Below are 20,565 nucleotides of genomic sequence, written 5' to 3'. Positions count from 1 at the left end.
ATTTTTTATATTTAAAAAAAATTATTTTTTTAGTGGCGGATGTACTCTTCCGCTGCTATATTGAATTTAAAATTTTTTTTGGCAAAGAGAACTCACTAAACCGAATTTTTTCTAAAAAAAATAATAAATTTTTTTTAGCGATGGATATATTTATCGGCAGCTATATGCCCTGAATAACCAGCTACCGCTAAGGGTGGAGATGTGTTTGGTCCCTATAGTGGCGGATGTAATTATCCGCTGCAAAAAATATACCTATAAGGACGGATGATATTATCCGCTGTAACATATTAATATATAGCGGCGGATGAGACCATCCGCTGTTATAAACCGCCGCTGTACATCAGATTTGTTGTAGTGTTGTTACCATGAAAACTACCTTTCCTTTTTGTTAATATAGTCTTGACTCTTGAATAAAGATGTTAGTTTAAACTATAAACATGTGCAGTTCTTTGGTGATTTACTTATGCATTGGTGTGGGATTAGTAAAAGTTAGTATGGCAATAACAACTCTCTTTTATTATTTATTTTAAAGTTTTCAATGTGTGCAGGTTGGAGCACACATATTAAATGTAATATATATATATATGAAAAAAAAATTACAGCGATTGATACAAAGTCCACCTTTATATATTGTTTTTGAGGGATATATAATAATTTTTTTTTTTTTTAAAAAAAAGCGTGTAGCAGCGGATTTTAATATCCGCCGCTAAATGTGTTATAATTTTGTTTTTAAATGACATATTGCAACGGTTTTTAATATCCGCTGCTATATGTAGTATATTTTTATTTGTTAAAAATTGAACTATTGCAGCGGATAATATCCGCTGCTATATGTAGTATATTTAATTTTTTTTTGAAATTGACCTATGGCAGTGGACATTAATATCCGCCGCTATATGTATTATATTTTTTGTGTTAATAAATTGACCTATGGCAGCGGATATTTATATCCACTACTAAAGATAGTACCTGCAATAGCGGAATAGGATATCTGCTGCTACATTTAGCGACCAAGACAATAACGACGGATTCTGGTTCTGCTACTCATCGCCGCTATAGCTTTTACCGACGGAAAAAATACCTTATAGCGGCAAAAAAATCCGCTGCTATAGATAAAAAATGTTGTAGTGTCAAGGGATGGTTAGCTATTTAGAAATGGATACTTTATGATTCAGTACCTTATCTAGTTCTTGGTACATTAAGAATTTATTTTAATTTTGTATTTTATTTCTAACATTTGGAATTGGTTGGCGGACTTTTGAGCTTTTTATTAAAATATAAGGAACACTAGGTCTTGGATCATGGATGATGAGAAGGTAGTAGAGAAAACTTCTAGCCGTGGAAACGAATGGGAAGGTGTGTTTCTCACAACATCAACGTATGCTGCGACACATGGTCCAAAAGGGTTTCCATCTAATGATGATGATGGTGAGGATCGTGGTAATGTGTTCATTTGTAATGAAAAGGAAACCTCTCGTGCATTGTTTATGTCTGATCATCTTATATAGGGAACACTAGATCTTGGTATGCTCTATCATCCAGAATAAGTAAGGTTTGACATGTAGCATATACTTCTGCTTGTTAAAGTATATACAAACATTTCACATTTTAGCTAGTAATTTTAGCTGTTATTGGGGATAAAGTTCTGACTTGTTTACATTCAGTGCCATATAATGTGTTGAGCCAAGTTGGGAGCTTCTGATTGTTGACACACTTTAGTGATCTCCAACCATTTTGGAAATCCCAATGGGCTTCTATGTCTTAGTGCACATTTGAATAAATTTTAGATCATTGTGTATGTAAGAAAGTGTTTACCAAAATGCACACTTCTACTCATGGCTTCTATAAGTTGAACACAAAAAATATTTAAGGCACTCAAACAAGTCTGTCCTCATAATTATATGTATGTATGTATGTATGTATCTTTTTTTATATTTTTTCTTTGTAACAAACTGTTCTATATGGGATTTTAGTTTCCAATCCAAACTCATTTCTAGTCTCAGTTAAGCTGCAGACTCTCAGTGGGGGTATCATGTTTAGAGGGGTTTTTTCCCCAAAAATCTTTCTCAAGTATGAACCTATAAATTATATTTTGAAAGGGTTCTTTATTGTGGTCCGGAGTTGATATTAGTTGTATTAGTTTTATTAGATTCTTAATAATCCTACAGGCACTCATTCATGAAATCTTCACGATGATAATGCGTGGCATATGTCACAAAAAAGTTACTAGACTTGCAAAATTCCGTAGTTTTATTGCACTAGAGTTAGTGTCTTTTGTAAGTACTTTTTTCTACCCATCGATATGCCTTATTGTTACAATTGGGAACTCTGAAGTTATTTTGGGTCTTTGGCTGGTATACATTATGTGGACAAGTCATTGCCTTGCACAATAGCTTAGTTTCTTCCTTGTTATTTTTATTTTCTTTACTACATGAAAAATTAGCTACAACAACAACTTTTAGAGACGGTCAAAGTTTAACCGTCGGTATAGGGTATTTATTTTCGCGAATCAGTATCAGAGAGTTTCGGGGATCAATATATGGCAACCTCATTACGAGGTGAATCTCTCTCACTCTCTCTCTCTCTCTCTCTCTCTCTCGATTTGATCATCTTTGATCTAAGAATGAGTTTATCTGTGGATTTGCAGAGAATGCAAGATAACTTGAACAAGTAGAAGGAGATTAATAATAAACTCTGGAGAGAAATTAGGTAATCCGAAGGCTTTTTTCACAAATTGTAAGAAAAAAAAGATAAATTTGGGGATTTTTTTATTTATTATAGCTTTGATGGTTTTAATTATGGTTTCTGTAGTATTGATGAGGTTAACTAAGCAGGGTTTTTGTAGTATTGATGAGTTAATTAGGTATTATTTGATAGGCAGAGGATTGGGGAAGATCTGAACGATTTGACCATCCACGAACTGCGCGATCTTAAGCAAACTATGGAAAGTTCACTGAAGATTGTTCGTGATCGAAAGGTAAGAATTCTTATTTGCGAGGATCTGTGTGAGTTATTGAAAACTATATTTCTTTCTCCTCATAGATCAAGAAATAAATGTAGATGCAGAAAACACCAATTAATGTATTAAATATTTGTAAACTCTGATCTCCTGCCATTTACAAACTTTATCTGGTGAGTTTTGGACAAATTTCTAGTGAATTTTTTGAACTTGGATCTCTTCCAATCGAATTCTGTTGCGACTCTCAAGGTCAATTAGGTGGTGCTGATGTGGATAGATTTGCATAGATCTGCTGGGGAGAACAGATTTGAATCTAATCTTTCTATTTTCTATTTTTTTGTTGCTATTTTATAGGCATAGAATTCTTATTCTAGTTAGAGATGATTAGGATAAAAGGAGTCGGAAGTTCTGTAATTAGGGGAGAATAAAAATGTTATTTAGTTAAGGAGTTCAGCCAACTCGAATAGGCCTATCTTTCTCTTCTCTTTTATTTAGCATTGTTACAAATGGTATCAGAGCGTTACGATCCGCAATGACCACTCGTGGGCAAGAAAAGCAAGAGAGGTTTGAGCGATTGGAAACAGAACTCTCATCATTCAAGGAAAGGATGGAAGATCAACACACACAGACCACACAAAACTTCACAGAAATCAGGGCACAAATGATGGTGTTGCAAGGCCTCATTCAAGGAATGATGGAACAAGACAAGGGCAAGGCACCAACAGTTTCGTTGGAATCACTAGAGATCGGATCCAATCAGGATACTCGATCTTAATCTGTGGAAGTGGTTCGTGATCAAAACCCATAGCCGCCGGCTTACCCTCGTCCTCAAAAGGTCTTCCAGTATATCGATCCCATGTATTCCAAAGGAATGAAGCTGGATTTTCCCACATTTGATGGAACACAACCATCCATATGGCTAGCTCGAGTACAGCGCTATATGCGCTTTCACAAAATCCCTGAAGAAATGAAGATGGAAATCGCAAGCTTCCACCTCGAAGGAGAAGCCTTCGAATGGCATGAATGGTTGTTGCACCATGTGGGATACCTTCTGTGGCCGGCATTCAAAGATGCCCTCCTGGCAAGATTTGGACCCACCAAGTTCGTCAGCTATTTTGGCGAGCTCACTAAGCTTAAACAAACCGGATCATTGGATGAGTATCAGCGAGAGTTTGAGAGGCTATCTTGTCATGTTATCAGAATCTCGCAAACTAATCTGGTGGAGACATTCCTAAGTGGACTTCATGATGATATTCGATATGATGTAGTTGGTCAACAACCTCTCACATTGGTCCAAGCGATAGCTTTTGCTCGACTATTTGATGAGAAGTTGGGTTCCCAACGATGTCGATCTAAGTTGGGGCAAAAATCAACAACTAACCCAATCCTACCTAGTCCTCTAGCCAAAATCAAACCTCCTCCAAATCCCAACTTCAAGAGGTTGACCATTGTTGAAATGCAAGAAAGGCGATCTAAAGGCCTTTGTTATAACTGTGATGAGAAGTTTGGGCCCAACCATCGTTGCAAAGCTCAATAGTTTTGTTGCATTGGAGAGGTTATGACAGATGAGGTCAGCACAACTGAATCAGCTGGGGAACCTGAGGAAGACATAGAAAACATTGATGAATCCATTCCACCTCTTTTAGCCGAGATCTTTGTTCATGCGTTGGGGGGACAGCAAACACCACGCACTTTTCGTGTACAGGGTTTTGTGAAGAAGCAGCTCATCAATATTCTCATCGATGGAGGAAGTACACACAACTTCATTAATTATCGACTCGGACGGAGGCTCGGATTTCCAGTACACAAGGGTGATGATCTAAATGTTACGGTAGCTAATGGTCATCGTATGATCACTTCCGGCATGTGCTCCCAACTTCCAATCTCAATTCAAAACCATGTATTTTATGCAGATGTCTACCTCTTGGATATTGGAGGCTGCGATATGGTGTTAGGTGTTGAATGGTTATGAGCATTGGGTCCCGTAACTTTTGATTATAACAAATTGGGTATGCAATTTCATGTGGATAAGAAATTGATTGAACTTCAAGGGGACTCTTCCCTAAAGGCACACGCAATGGATCCATCTGCTGTTTTGAGATCTCTACAAGTAGGGGAGGCTTCCGCCCTTCTTTATATGAGTTTAGCAACAACAAATTCAACCGATGCTTCCATTCCCTCCGACTTACAACAAGTATTGGACGACCATAGCATTGTGTTTGAAGCATCAATGGGCCTGCCGCCATCACGGTCGCATGAACATTGTATTAATCTCACACCGGGAAGCGGGCCAACTAATGTAAGGCCCTATCGATATCCACACTATCAAAAGCGTGAAATTAAAAGGATAGTCCAAGAGATGCTATCATCAGGCATTATTCGACCAAGCAATAGTCCATTCTCTTCCCCGGTGATATTAGTTCGTAAAAAAGATGGAAGTTGGCGTTTTTGCGTTGATTATCGTGCCCTAAATGATATTACTGTAAAGGACCGGTATCCAATACCCGTAATCGATGAGCTTTTGGATGAACTACATGGGGCTGCCTTTTTCTCTAAATTAGACTTACGATCAGGCTTTCATCAAATTAGGGTCCGACAGGAAGATATACACAAAACAGCTTTCAGGACTCATGATGGCCACTTTGAATTCTTGGTGATGCCTTTCGGTTTGTCTAATGCTCCCTCAACATTTCAGAGTATGATGAATGACGTGTTCCGCAAGTACCTTCGCCGGTTCGTCCTAGTATTTTTTGATGACATCTTGATTTATAGCAAATCTTGGTTCGACCACGTGGAGCATGTTCGCGTTGTTCTAGCTAGGCTACAAGATCTTAAGTTGTACGTCAAAAAATCTAAATGCGTCTTTGGATCTAAGGAGATCGAGTATCTTGGGCATGTCATATCTCGCAATGGAGTTGCAACCGATCCTAATATGGTAGCTTGTATGCTTGATTGGCCAATTCCAAAATCAGTCCGAGCTTTACGAGGGTTCCTTGGTCTTATAGGCTACTACCGAAAGTTCATCCAAAACTATGGGGTAATCAGTGCACCTTTAACTGCCTTACTCAAGAAGGATGGATTCAAGTGGAATGTCGATGCAGAAAATGCCTTCAACACCCTCAAGAATGCCATATCTACCACACTGGTCTTGGCACTGCCAGATTTTACCAATAAATTCGTGATTGAGAGTGACGCCTCGGACGTCGGGTTTGGGGCTGTTTTGATGCAGGGAGGAAGACCACTAGCCTACATAAGTAAAGCAGTTACCAATAGAGATCGCGGATTGTCTACTTATGAGAAGGAGATGGCAGCTATTATCTACGCGGTTCGTAAATGGCGACCTTACTTAATTGGTCGACGCTTTGTCATCCGCACAGACCATCAAAGCTTGAAATCTATGTTGGAACAACATGTGTCTACACCTGCTCAACAAAAATGGATCTCTAAACTCATTGGGTTTGATTATGAGTTGGTTTTCAAGAAAGGTGTAGATAACAAAGTTGCAGATGCACTATCTAGGCGGACGAAAGACTCGTCACTAATAGCGATTTCCACCCCAGTTCATACTTGGTTAGAGCAACTTCGGGCAAATCAGATGGATGATCCCCGTCTCCAGTCCATTGTCAATCGCCTCAAGAACGATCCCAATTCGGTTCCTAAATACTCCTTGGCCAGTAATTGCCTTTTTTACAAAGGGCGCTTCGTGATAAACCCGATTAATTCCAACAAGCAATTGATATTAAACTTATTGCATGATGGACCGGAAGGGGGACATTCGGGGTTTTTGAAGACATATAAGCGCATTCGACATCATTTTTATTGGGCAGGTATAAAAAATGATGTCAAGAAACATGTAAGAGAATGTGATGTTTGTCAGCGTAACAAGACAGAATCAGTGGCTCCTCCGGGTCTCTTACAACCCTTGCCAATCCCTACCAAGGTATGGACTGATATCTCTATGGATTTTATTGACGGTCTACCTATCTCTCACGGGAAAAGTGTCATTTGGGTTGTGGTCGATCAGCTGTCAAAAGCAGCTCACTTCATTACATTAGCACACCCATACACAGCAGTCCACGTTGCTCAAGCTTTTGTCGACTATGTCCTCAAGCTTCATGGAATGCCAGAAACTATTGTTAGTGATCGAGATGTTGTGTTCATCAGTTATTTTTGGCAAGAATTCTTCCGCCTACAAGGTACCAACCTTCTCATGAGTTCCGCAAACCGATGGTCAAACAGAGCGCGTTAATAGATGCTTGGAAACTTATTTACGTTGTGTTATTGGTCTACAACCAGAACAATGGGTTCGTTGGCTTCCGTGGGCAGAATGGTGGTATAATACCTCGTTTCATGAGGCAACAAAAACCACACCTTATGAGGTAGTCTATGGACAAAAACCTCCCTCTATTGATCGTTACATTAAAGGAACAGCTGAGGTACAACATGTAGAGGAAGAGTTACTCAACCGAGATCATGTTTTGCGGCTTCTGAAATACAACCTTGAAATAGCTCAAGAGCGCATGAAAACTCAAGCCGACAAACATTGAACGGAACACCAACTTCAAGTAGGTGAGTTAGTGTTCTTACAATTGCAGCCTTATCGTCAAAACTCCCTCGTAACTAGACAATCCAACAAGCTTGCACCGCGATATTTTGGCCCTTACCAAATTGTTGAAAAAATTGGGCTAGTTGCATATCGCTTGGACCTGCCCCCAGATTCTAAGATACATTCGGTCTTCCATGTATCTTGCTTAAAGAAACGACTCGGCAACTCCGTTCCTGTTTCCGTGGTGCTACCACCTATTGCTGATTCTGGACAAATATCACTCTTACCCGACAAGGTCTTGGATAGACGCATGGTGAAGCGTAATAATCAAACCATTACCGAATTATTAATCCAATGGCGCAACTTACCTATGGAAGATGCTACTTGGGTACCATGGACGAGGTTGCAACGTGAATTTCCTTCGTTTCAACCTTGGGGACAAGGTTGATTTCAAGCGGGCAGGAGTGTTGCGACTCTCAAGGTCGATTAGGTGGCGCTGATGTGGATAGATTTGCATAGATCTGCTGGGGAGAACAGATTTGAATCTAATCTTTCTATTTTCTGTTTTTCTGTTGCCATTTTATAGGCATAGAATTCTTATTCTAGTTAGAGATGATTAGGATAAAAGGAGTTGGAAGTTCTGTAATTAGGGGAGAATAAAAATGTTATTTAGTTAAGGAGTTCAGCCAACTCGAATAGGCCTATCTTTCTTCTTCTTCTCCTTCTTTCTCTTCTCTTTTATTTAGCATTGTTACAAATTCAAACAAATGAACCTTTCTGATTTCATTAGAAGATTTGGAGGTGTTTCTTCAAAAACCCCTTTTGGACAAATTTTTATGGTAATAGTTGTTAATCTTTGTGGCCTTGGGTCCTTAATCATGTAAGCTAACAAGGATTAATCTTCATTATTGTGTAAAATAGTTTCAGGTGATCTCCACTCAGACTGAGATAAAATTAATGAAATAATGGGTCCATGGCTAATAGCTTGGATTTTTTCCATAATTAAATTTCCATTCCAGTTGAGCTATAACAGTATTTTCATAATAGCCAAAATTTCTTTTTGGTATCGATTATGGACCATCTTCTAATTTAATACTCTCAATTCCTTCGTAACAGGATAATATGGAGTGCTGGCACACAAGTTCTTAAGCGATACACGTCATCGTCTTCAGTCACTATGGTATCTTTATTTCATATAATACATAACAATTTTTTACTGTATTTGAATTCTGCAGTGAAATTTCCAGATTATGCATTCTGAGAAATATATAGATCTAATTATGAAACTTGTGAATTGTTCTGATGAATACTGAAATTTAAATTTTAAGCGTGCTGGTGTCATCTGGGTACCATGTCAGAATTGCTTCTTTGTGTTTTACAAGTTGACACTTTGACCATATACAATATGTCTAGTGAGTAGACTTGTAATTAATCTCTCATCCCTCTTTTAGTTTATTGGTTGGTATATTAAGTCTGAAGATCATATATGAATCTCATTTTAATGTTTATTCGCATTAAAAGAACAACTTTCATTGTATCAACTACATCTTATAACCATTGTTGTCGATCATGTACTTTGAAGCTTGAATCAGTTTTTTTTTTTTTCAAAATTATTTATTAATACATTTAATTTTTTGTAGGTGACGTAGTATGTATTCCGCTCCCTCATAATATCACATCAATCTGGCCTCTTCCATTGGTTTACTTCTCCAAAAGGCAGCTGGGGGAAATCATCCAACCTATGTGCTCTTTTCAACTTCAAGCCCATTATTAACTATATGTGATTTATCCCGGCCAAAAAGAGAACTTGGGTACAGTCCACAACACAATCTCAATGCACTCACTACAAAATATGAGGTATTTAGAGGCTGTTTTAAACTGCCTCCAATTTCGACTAAACCGCCTCCAATATATTTAAGGGCAGTTTAGTCAAACCGCCCACTATAGTAGCATCGCTGATTCCTTTTAGTGGCCAACTAAGGGCGGTTCTAAAATCGCCTTTAAATAATGATTTAAGGGCGTTTTTTATATTTTTAGAGACTATTTGAAAACCACCTCTAATAATAATAATTTAATGACGGTTTAAAAACCGCCTCTAAAGAATATGATTTAAGGGCGGTTATTATATTTTAGAGGCTATTTGAAAACCGCCTCTAATAATAATGATTTAAGGGCAATTTTAAAACCGCCTCTACAAACTATGATTTAAGGGCGGTTCTTATACTTTAGAGGAAGTTTAAAAACCGCCCCTAATAATAAATTTAATTTAAAAAAAAAACAACATTAGAGGCAGTTCAAAACTGCCTCTAATGTTGTAATAAAAATTTAATAAAATATTCATTCCAAAATAAATTCTGCAATTATATAAAGAAAAAGAGCTGCAATTGGCACCCCAAATTTCACTTATTACATGTTTATAAAAATATGCCACAACCTGTAAATGAATATTTTACCAAACATGTTTAGGATTCCTCAAAGATGACAGACCTGAGTTCTGTCATCACGTTTGATGACAATAGTATTATTTTATTATAGATAACAATAACATTATTAAACAAATAAATAAATTGTAATTAAATGGTACAAAAAATAACTTACACAAATACGAACTTTCCATCAATGTTTAAGGATATACTTCTAGTATATTTACATGAAATTAAAAATAGTTTTTATTTGCAAGATCAAAGAAAGATGGGGAAAAAAATACTAAGATAGCAACTCCACATTAGGATAAATGAAAGCATAATTGATCTTCTTTTCCAATGATTTACCTTGCTGAATTTAGCAAAATACAACGTTCAATTAAGGACTAATGATAACAAATTTCAACACAACAATCAATTGTTACCTGGCTTGATAAATTCAGAAAGACCAAAATCAATAAGCTTCATCGAAGCATCTTCATCTCTGGTGGTAAAAAGAAAATTTTGTCAAGCAAAAAGAGCAAAGAGTGTTAGTGGTTAAAGGCACACAAAGAACAATTAGAACACATGAAACACGTGAGAAGTTACGTGATTGATTAGCATCTATTGCTTAAGGAAGTGGATGAATACGATTCCACGCCTAAAAGCTTGTAGGCTTCATTGTGATATAAATAGGGAGTAATGCAACTCCTTGAAAATTGTGCCATGGGTATACCCTGCTTGGTGAAACTGTGGGAAGTTCTTCGGGGTATTCAAATGGCTCTTGATTCTCATATTGATGAGGTCTCCACTGGATTGGACCTCTTCTAATGTGGTTGATTGGATGAATGGGAATCTACGATTAAAAATACTTCACGAGAAAAAAATGAAATTAAGCTGAGGGAGATCACAGTTACCAAATAACTAACAAATATAAAAAGCAAAGTCATTTTCTACATGAACTAGAAAATTACAATAAAAAGCAATATGCCATTATGTATACCTGAGGTTCTGTCAACGGAAAACAAAGTTTTCTATTATTAGTTTAAGATAAAACGTGCAAAAAATAAATTATTCTGGAAAAATATATACATGCTTGCATGGATGAATGTATGTGAACAAATGTTGTGTGTGCAATATGTATGTAGTATCAGCTGAATCTTGTAATTGTTTACCTGTTTATAGCTTGATTGAATTTGTAAACTTAATAATCGAGAGGGAGAAATATGATCTCCCGTGAGATTACGAAATCTATGTAATTATAGGTACTTTCATAACTATCCTAACTACTTAATTCAATCGTAATCTAAGATAACAATTTGGTGTATCACAGTGTAACTTATTATACTGCACCATAATTTTACTTTGAAGAAAGTAAATCGAGAAGATATATACATATTAAATCAATTACAGCGAAAAGCTATCTGGGTTCCTTTTAAGTCTCCCTAAAAGATCAATTTTAGATATAACCATATAACATTATTCAAACATGCATGGCAGACAGAATTACAAAATTGATAATAATTACCAATCTTCATAATACTATCATCATAGAGTTTACTTATTGCATTAGCCAGGTTCACAATATTTGACACAAACAATCTTTTTTAATTATCATAGATTACGAGTAAAAGACAACCAAATTTATCTACTTGGAATTATAGAAAAACATGTTATAATTAAAATTTTCTCAGTAGATTACCTTCATGTCTTGTGGTAGAATCTTGCCTATCCACAACAACTCGTGTTATGCATAACCAAGTTCTTTCCCTTTCAGAATCATGTTCTGAGACAATGGGAACATGCCAATGTCCTCTCTCTGATTCCTGTATTTAAAAAAAAAAAAAAGAAAGGAAACAAACGGTTATAAACAAACTTACCTAGCAAAAAAAAACCAAACTTGATTAGCTTAAAGAAAAATTCATGAGTATTACATAATTCCAACTGGTTAAACATACTTTATCACAATATAATGTTTTAAAAAGTAGAGGCAAGAGGGATTGATATTTTGAGATGTGTGAACCTCGAGGGGTGATATGCCTCATCTCCCACCTTTATTCTCTTCTAGACACATTAGGTGACATTGAAGGCATCGATGGTGATGATGGCCTTCTGTGAGGCATCTCTAAGCCCTTTCGTGTGTGTGTTGTCTTTTCTTGTCTCCTCACGTTTTTCTTTCATTTAAAAAAAAAAAAAAAAAAAAATCTTTCAATGATATTGCACCTTATACATCAAACAGACTAAACGATAAAAAAAATTTAAAAAAAAAAAAAAAAAAAAAAAAAAAGATTAGCACTGAGACGCATGCCCCAAGCAAGAACAATGTCTCACAGGTTATGTAAGCGCTAGTACACTTTTACAAACACTGATGACAGGCATTCCAAAAGAGGATTTCATGCTTTATTTTTTTTTGAATATCTTCTTGCATTCAGAAACAGAAAATAAAGACAGGGCTGAAGTGATTCTAACCTGAATAACAACAGAACAAGGAGGCGGCATTTGGAATTCGGGGCCACCACCACAAAAATTGAAATGAACCTTCCACAAAGATCAAAACTGCCTTGTTAGGACCACTACACATGTTATTATTTAAGAAACTTAGTCATCTTTATCATAAACAGATGAAAAGGTTGCAGAAGCTTTCATGAAATTGACCAGCTCGTAATAAAATAAAAGATCAATGTTAAAATTGGAACCAGTGTCATAAAGAAATATAAAGGGTCAATGATTAATAAGAATATACCTAAGAAAAGGTAGGAATGAAAAGCAATTTAGAGATCTAAATATTAGAGTGTATTGTGAGGTGATTTATTATAATAAGGTGTATTGTGATACAGAAAATCATTATCCTGGATTGGGCTAAGTTGGTAGTTAGGATAGTTTACTAGATAGACAAGTGTCTCTTCCAAAGTGGGTACTCATTTCTAGCATTATGGATTTAAACTATACCCTATTTGTGCAACATTTTAGTAGAAAAAGTCCTTCCCTTTGGGACAGGTCGTGGGTGAGGAGGGATTTGAACCTCCGACACCATGGTTCATGGCCACGTGCTCCAATCCTCTGAGCTACAGGTCCCACCCAATCTCTACTGGATCTGTGCCAACTCCAGTTGGGCTGCATTAAATGATACTCTAATATAATTTGAGAGTGAATTTTCTTTGTTTTAAACTAAGCTTGTTTCTCATAGATGAGCAAAGAAACACAAGATTGGGTCATTCTGTTGCAAACACTCTCAGTTGGGCTTTGTCACCTTTTCTGTGTTTCCATTGACCAAAAGACCTCCAACACCTTCATTGAAGCTTTTAGTTCACTAAAAGCATCACATCAAGGAAGAAAGAGTGGTCTGATAGGAGAGAGAGCAATACAAGCATCCATAAACCGTGGGACCTGAAACAAGTGAAAAAATTAGAAATACAAACATACATACCTAACTATTAAAGATTGGATCTTGCTCTGTTAATACCTAACTATTACCTAAAACAGGTCCTCTTCCAGCTTTGTCGATGCCCATCATGCATGGCTTATTAGGTATCAGTAAATTTTCCAGATTGAATAAATAAAGATAATTATAATATTACATAATATAATATGTGGAACACAAACCATCTCCACCATTAAAAGGGAGCAAAAATGTATTACTATGTATCATTCAATCGATGCTTCAAAACTAAGATACAATATATGTTCTATTAATTTCTGATTAATAGCTCGATCAAAATCTAGCTTGGACTTGGGCTAAGCCCTTGCACAACCTTGCCAACCAGAGCCATAGATGCCTTTCACTCATATCTTGATGGAAAGCATTTATAGTTCACAAACACTTCCTAGTCAGCAAAGTACAATATGAAATCAATATTTGAAGTCACTTCAGCATTATTCAACTTTTAATAATTACTGGTAGGTGTTGGCATGTGCAATGCACCAAGGGTGGTTGATTGAAACCCTCCTCCCACACCTCAACACATGCCATGTACACCATGATCCCAAGGGAATTTTAAAAGGAGATGTTTTAGGATTGAAACCCTCCTCCCTCACCTCAACACATGCCACGTACGCCTTGATCCCAAGGGAATTTAAAAAGGAGATGTTTTAGGTGAAGACCATAATGCTTTCACATTTATATATATAATCTTTATTATTATCAAGGTTATTTGAAGTAAAACGAATAAAATTACTTCCCATCCCCCGTGATCACATTTGTTAGATTTTTTCATAGTTGTGCTTTTATTTATGTTCTCAACCTATACCATGTTACCATAAATTCCAGCACCCACCTCAATGGGTTGCACAGCAAGAGACTTTCATGAACAACATGAGTGCAGTTATCACCAAAGGTTAAAAATAAATAAAGCTAATGTTACATACATCAAAACATTAAAATAAACTTTATTGAGGTAATGAGAATGAGGATTGAGGGGAAGGAATCATTGGGAGAAGATCCTCTATCATGTTTTTTGCCTTTTCAACAATTGAGAGAGCACCACACATATCAAGATAGCAAAATTTCACATTTTAAATGTCCATGTCAAGCAGGGGTGGAGCTAGTAAGGAGCTGGTGGGGGCAATTGCCCCCACAGAACTTTGAGACACCCCTATATTTTCAACTAATTACATGCCCCATTTGCTCCCACACCCTCACCTCTCTCCCCATTTGCTCCCACACCCTCACCTCCCTCCATTCAAGTTCTTCAACTATACAACTAATCATATTTTGCCCCCACTACAAGAAAATCCTGGCTCTGCTCCTGATGTCAAGCCTTTGATTAGCCAGCCCAAAGGAATCTTTTTTTTTTCATTTTATTTTAGATCTAATCAACAACCTGAGTCCTTAGAAGACTGAGTTATTATTATTATTTTTCTACGTGGTGCTCCATCAACCTATATCCATTTGGACCTTTGATAACCCTTACTTACTCAAATTAATCAAATAAACTTCTTTTTTTCCTAATTTTCTAAAGAAGGGAGGACTGAGGAGTTAATGTAAATAATAGTAAAATTTACAAAGAATGAAGGGCGGGCTAATTAATCTCTATGACTAATAATGGAACATCTCATGAACCAAAATTCTCAAAATGATTAAGTTCTAATCAACAATTTTAAATGCTATAAATGCTCAATTTCAGTAACAAATAAATGTAAGTTGATTAAGTTCTCATCAATCGAACATTTGACCCATTTAGCAATTAAACCGATGGAAATATTGAGTGTTTCTTATATAGATATTCAATAATTGAGTTGAGAATTAAGATTCAGAGCTGAGGATAAAATCCAGATAAGTTCGAAATTCTAAACAAACATGAGAAGAAAGACTAAAATGCCTAAATTTCAACTTATATGATAAGAAAGACTGCAAATTTTAAAACTTTCTTTAACAAAAATCAAGCACTGATGAGTTTAACATGCTCAAAGTGATTTCAGCAGATAAGTTAGGGAAAATCCAAGTGATTTCAGCAGTAGCAGAAATACCTTGTCACCATTAAGTATTGTAAAGTTCCAACTATAATACATTTGGCATGCTTTGATTGAGGTAAAAATAGTCCTTCTTGAAGAGACTTTACTCAATTCCTAAGATGAAGTGAATAAGACCAAAATCTTTTCATGCAAACTTTGAACTAAATTGTTCAATTAAGCGAAGAAGAAAGGTTTCATCATTACTAGTAATAATTATATCAACATAAACAAGTAATAAGAGAACCATTCTAGAATAACGAAGAACAAATAGTGACGTATCAGCCCTACTAATGATAATTCAATTCAATATTTACGAAGAACAAACAGTTGAAAATCATGAATAGTTCATTGTAACATTTCTAACTAGACATCGTTATAGTCACATTGATGTCTTGTAAATAATTCATATAAAGTTGTGATGTACTATATTGGTGTTTTAAAACACAAAAGCATTTCTTGAAAGCAACAAAATATTATAGAAGATATTTGGCTAAAAACCATGTAGTACACAATAACTACACCCAGAAAGTAATGTATACAAAAATTATAGAAGCCAACACAAACATATCAAGTTAAACCCACAGAGAACACATTTATATAAGAAAATTATCTTGATAATAGAGACCTATCATTACATTACATGTAACCCTTCTTTTTAACATAGCTAATATTTATGCAATCTAATATTTAAGCCATCATTGCAGGCACTTTGATGGTTCTCTTCACCCTCAATTTCCTATAAACACAGAACATTGTTAGTGAGTGATTAAAAAAATCAGTTGGACATAACAAACTAAAAAATAAAAGTAATGAAATCTAACCTCCTCCTTGAACAATGGCATCTACCACTACTACTCACCCCTTTCACACCATCGCCCCCTCCCCTAGTAGAGCACCCACCCTAGTAAGTCTCGTAACCGTCTTATATTCATAGTTCTACCCCCTCCAACAATTTGATCTTTTGGAGTAGTTGTTTGGTTAACAAAGTAGATCAATATTTCAAGATAGTTCCTATTAGGGTTTCCTTATAAGTTGGCTCAATTCCTCTATTTTAATGGATTCACTTATTGGGCTCTAAATCTAACACACCACTATAAAACTCTTTATTATAAGCCCTGGCTCACTTTAATATAATAATAAGAGAGCTCTAATCCATGGATTGGGGAACCAAGACACCATTTGGTCAATGATCTAGAATTCTAATACTAACTGCACCGCAAAGGTTGGACTATATTGATCATCAAGAGAGATTCCATTGAAATATAGGCATAAACCAAAACCATGCAACAAATAATCACCCTCATCATTAGCCTGAATCCTGAAGTGAATTCCCAACAAAATAACTAAGGAACATAAAACTTGCTTGTCAAACTATATCATCTAACTATAGTACCGTATACTGTATACATATATATATATATATATATATATATGCAAATCCAACTACAAACATGACTGTATACAGCACTTTATTAATAGAAAATTGGGCAGTACAAAATTTCAAATAGGGGTCAATGGTAAGCTTCATATGCCACTAAAAGAAAAAAAAAAAGCATGATTTAGAGAAATTTTGTTTTTGTGAAAAGATTGAACACAGAGTTGTAGATCATGCAAGCAAACAATCATGTCAAAGTAAATGAGACTCTAAAAAAACAAAAATAAAAACTCCACAAACCTCAAATCTGCAGAGCTAGGGCAAAAAATCAGCTACGAGTTGAACTTCCACAACTGTTGTAGAAATGGAAACCCTAACAGCAACAAAAAAGAGAGTGGGAGAAGGAAAGAGAATGAAACACAGGGAGAGGGTGCGAGAGGGAGAGGGTATGAGTATGAAACAGAGGAAGAGAGGGAGATTGACAAATTTTGGGTTCTTCCCAAAAAAATTGTGCCGAAAATGAAGAACACGAAACGTTGGGGCCAAAATAGATTGAGATTCATCGGGTTTTTGTCAAGAATTGATTCTGCTAGTCATCTATTGAGGGCGTTTATGCAAATACTGCCTATAGTCATCACCTCTCTGATGGCGTTTTGACAAAACTGTCTTTATTTGGGGATTTTTACCGGTACTTCACAAAATTGAGGATTATTTTCGCCCCGAAAAACTTACAGATTTTGCAGTGAGAGGCGTTTTCTATGAATCGCCGCTGATTGGGAGGCGTTTTGGCTAAAGTCACCCTTGTTGCTGCTCAGTTGGTGGCGGTTTCATAAAACCACTCAGAAAAAACGCCTCTATAAGCCAGCGTTTTTGTAGTGACTCAATTCATTTGATCATATTGTCAATGGGGACATAGCTAAGATGTCCTCACATTTGATTTTGAGACATCCTTTGGAAGAACCCCAGGTATGCTTCATTGTTTGATTTCCAGATGTGATTGTTATTTTCCTGTAACATGTATCCTTAAGCCACCAACTTAAGTTTATCGCTTCGAATGCGTATGTTTTTTTTACAAGCACTTTAACCATTCAATTGAAATAGTTGTTTGGTATACCCTCCCAGCCAATATTTGTGGAAGAAAGGGACCAATTAAGCACCATGAAGGATTTTGATGAAAGATCAATTTGGACCAGTGATTCAATTCCTCTAATGGCATCATACAATAAAGGTTATTTATTTATTTATTTTAATAGTTGGTTTTTAATATATGCACTTTTGAAGTTTTTTCAACCCATAAAAAGCAAATTTATTATATGTAACTATTCTTCTTATTTTCATTTTGTGCCAAGCAAGATGCAACATTTAGTGTGGCTTGTTGAAATTGTTGGTTCCAACCTTGAAGCTTCCAATGCAAGTTCATCTGAAGTAGTTCCTGCTGCAGTATTCTTCAAACAATTCTCTTTCCGAAGGATATGGCAAGGAAAAGTGCCCAGTCTTCTACTAGTAAGGTGCATGTTCGCTAACTCTGTTAAATTGATATATTGATGTATGCTTGGGGAAAATTAACGAAGAAATTGATAAATTTACAAAGGAAAGAAGAGAGATGGGAAAAAGGTTCCCATCACTAAGGGTAGGGAAAATAATATTCTTTGTACAATGACTCCTTGGACAATAATAGGACCTGTATATGTTGTCATCTTTATTTGTTTTCTTTTGTCGGGTAAAACGTGGTTTCTCATGAATGGGGTTGAAATAACAACCCTAGCATCCATGAGAGGGAGAAATTGTGATAGCCTCACAAAGATTCACAAGCACTAGAACAAGCAAAAGATTAGGAAGATCTTCTAGTTATATCATCCCATCTGAAAACAAAACATTCAAACCAGAAATCCCTGAACTTCCCCAATATGGAAGTCCATTTGAACATCAGGCCCTTGTTGTTTAATTCGTATTGTTGTGGTCAATTTCCTTTGCATTTTATGGTTAATGTGCTAATGAAAGTGACTTGGTTTACTACTCGAGTTGTCTTGGTTTTGGCAAGAAAAAATTGGCGTGCACTTGGCTTTGTTGAGCTGACCTTGGGAAGTTGATGAATAGCCTATGTCAAAGCTGAATTCTTAATTCTCATTATGTTTGTCAATTTGGGCTTAGTTTTATTTCTCAAAGCTGAATTCTTAATTCTCATTATGTTTGTCAATTTGGAGGAGATCCATATTGCACATGTCCTGAAAACATTTTCTGTCCCTTTTCTCCCCCTTGATCTTGGTAATAATTTTTTCTTGACAAATTTTCTTCTACTAATACCTTTTCCTTGCTCTTGGGAATAATTTTTTTACTGCCAATTCTCTTCTACAAGTACTCCCTTTTCTAAAACATCTGTATTAGTTGTTTAATTTATATCAAAATACCTTAAGCTTGCATTCATTGCCTACAAAATCTTTTTCTCAAGTTACTATCAGCTTAAGCCAGTTAGGTCATTTCATCGCTAAACAAGTCCCATTTTAATACATTTTCAAATGAATTAGCCTAAATTCTAATGCAAACTAAATTTGGTGAACCCTGATTATAAGAATGGGACACCATTCTGGATCCTGATTCTTGTTTAAATCCATCAAGTTTTCCTTTTAATCTTGCTCTCCCTTGTTTACATCCTTAAAATACATGGGTAGAGAATTTTTTTTGTACAGGCTATTGACCGAAGGAAATGTACAAATGATTTCTTTATTTAAAATATATGAGATATTTTAAGGTCTCAATAATACCATCTTATCATTAAAACAAAAGAAGGAAAATCCTTAGGACCCTTCCTAGATGTTTACACCATTATTTGCTTTGCTTCACACAAGCTACCACTTTATGGAATTAAAAAATCTCTCATTTTTTATCTCCATCACCTCATATTACTTTGAAAAGTTACAATCAAAGTTTGTATTCTTCTGTGACCATACTGTAATTTCTCCATTTCTAAGAGTCTCTGATATTACGATTTTTGTACCTTTTATTGTTTAAATTTGTGCACCTATTATTCTCTTTGGTATGCTTAGAAGCTCCAATTACTCTCTTAAGGCATGCTTTCTTTTGTGAAAATATCAAGTTCTCATATTCAAGTCTGTCAGATTAAAGTCATCCTTCCCCATGATAACTTCAATGGCTTTAACAATTAATTTTCTCTTTTGTTCTCAGGTTATGTTACTTGGGATATTACATCATAAAAACCTTGTGAATTTGGTGGGATATTGTGCAGAAAGAGGCCAGCATATGCTTATATACTTTTACATGAGCAATGGAAGTCTTGCTTCTCATTTATATGGTAAGTACAGATCAACTCTTTATTTTTATAAGGAAGAATTATTTGAAGAGAAAACAAAATATTGTTTTCATGGGAGCACAAAGTGATTAGACGTATCCTTTGTAGCTTTCTTTCTAGTTACTTGCCCCACTTTACTAATAATGTTTTGTTACCTATTTAAAAAGCATGGATGCATGGGTTTGTGTCTGATGATGATAAGAAGTTTCACATTGATCCTTACGAAACCTGGCATGCTGGTACATCCAGTTTTCATTGCATATTTTTGAGAAATATATTTTTCAAATGCTTTAGTTTATGAGAAGTTTATTATAGAGAACGAATGTGTTTAGATGGGTATTGCAAAAATTTGGGGTTGGCTGAATGCATTTAGACATGTCGCTATATGCTTGTACAATGGTATTTGTCTCTATAGCGACGGTCACGGCCGTCGCTACAGCCTTATTTTACTGTAGTGTACTTTAAAATGGATGGGTAAACAATGTGCCCCTATGCCCCCTAATGGAATGGATGACTTACACTCAT

General features: G+C 35.8%; 3 long non-coding RNA genes across 6 annotated transcripts in view; 2 read left to right on the top strand and 1 right to left on the bottom strand.

Moving 5' to 3' along the window:
* LOC147391178 (uncharacterized) overlaps positions 1 to 20,565 on the top strand; it is a 48,604-nt gene that overhangs the window by 27,305 nt on the left and 734 nt on the right. Inside the window, exons 7-10 of one of the 3 annotated variants that reach the window (XR_015182603.1) lie at positions 1,283 to 1,428; positions 17,856 to 17,961; positions 18,087 to 18,241; positions 19,917 to 20,043. This is a non-coding gene — a long non-coding RNA (uncharacterized LOC147391178). Of the gene's footprint in view, positions 1 to 1,282; positions 1,429 to 16,601; positions 17,700 to 17,855; positions 18,242 to 19,916; positions 20,044 to 20,565 lie in introns of those variants that run through there. The other 2 variants (XR_015182602.1, XR_015182604.1) reach the window with 2 other exon arrangements.
* LOC147391180 (uncharacterized) lies at positions 1,953 to 9,374 on the top strand. The gene is made up of 5 exons (XR_015182607.1): positions 1,953 to 2,558; positions 2,648 to 2,709; positions 2,878 to 2,977; positions 8,622 to 8,685; positions 9,146 to 9,374. It is a non-coding gene; the product is annotated as an uncharacterized LOC147391180 (long non-coding RNA).
* On the bottom strand, positions 10,134 to 15,083 carry LOC147391179 (uncharacterized). Of its 2 annotated transcripts, XR_015182606.1 has the most exons (4): positions 12,377 to 15,083; positions 11,610 to 11,733; positions 10,354 to 10,778; positions 10,134 to 10,280 (listed from the first exon to the last, which is right to left on the bottom strand). It is a non-coding gene; the product is annotated as an uncharacterized LOC147391179 (long non-coding RNA). The 2 variants fall into 2 exon arrangements; XR_015182605.1 differs by having other exon boundaries at positions 10,172 to 10,778; positions 12,377 to 15,071.

The sequence above is a fragment of the Akebia trifoliata genome, chromosome 11, assembly GCF_017979445.1.
Source record: "Akebia trifoliata isolate Shusen 1 chromosome 11, ASM1797944v1, whole genome shotgun sequence".
Lineage (NCBI taxonomy): Eukaryota > Viridiplantae > Streptophyta > Magnoliopsida > Ranunculales > Lardizabalaceae > Akebia > Akebia trifoliata.
The sequence above is the reverse complement of the archived record's forward strand: the minus strand, read 5'-3'. Positions and strand labels throughout refer to the sequence as shown.